The sequence below is a fragment of the Penaeus monodon genome, chromosome 34, assembly GCF_015228065.2.
Source record: "Penaeus monodon isolate SGIC_2016 chromosome 34, NSTDA_Pmon_1, whole genome shotgun sequence".
In the NCBI taxonomy this organism is placed as follows: Eukaryota; Metazoa; Arthropoda; class Malacostraca; order Decapoda; family Penaeidae; genus Penaeus; species Penaeus monodon.
In genome coordinates this window covers 2,495,103-2,495,568 of record NC_051419.1, presented here as the reverse complement: position 1 = coordinate 2,495,568, position 466 = coordinate 2,495,103, and positions in this window count along the sequence as shown.

Genomic DNA, 466 nt, shown 5'->3' with positions numbered 1-466 from the left:
TCTATCATTCTCTTACGCCTTAAAACCCTAAGTTACAGCACGTTCATTCCATATCATTAGCTAATCCCTCAAACAGTTGGTTGTACCGCGAAGCCCAAAAATTATTTGACGTAACGAGTGCCTCCCAACCTGACAAAGTGCTTAAAGGTGTGCGTAGCGGCCGTCAACGAGACAGAAATACGAGGTTTTGACCTTTGATTATTAACCCACAACTTGCCGAGAAGAAATGTTTCCACGGTCGTGACATTTATCGTGATGGAGAATTTCTTGCCGAACAGATCTTCGGGATGTAGTGGAAAAGGTGAAGATTTGAAGAAAAGAGAGAGAGAGAGGGGGGGGGGGAGTATGTATTGTTCTTGAGCTTAGATTTACTGGGAGTGAGTTATGGGAATGAGGTGGAGAGAGAATAAGGAAAGGAGAAAAGGAGGTTAAGGTGAAAGTTGGAGTAGAAGTGGATAGGTGAACG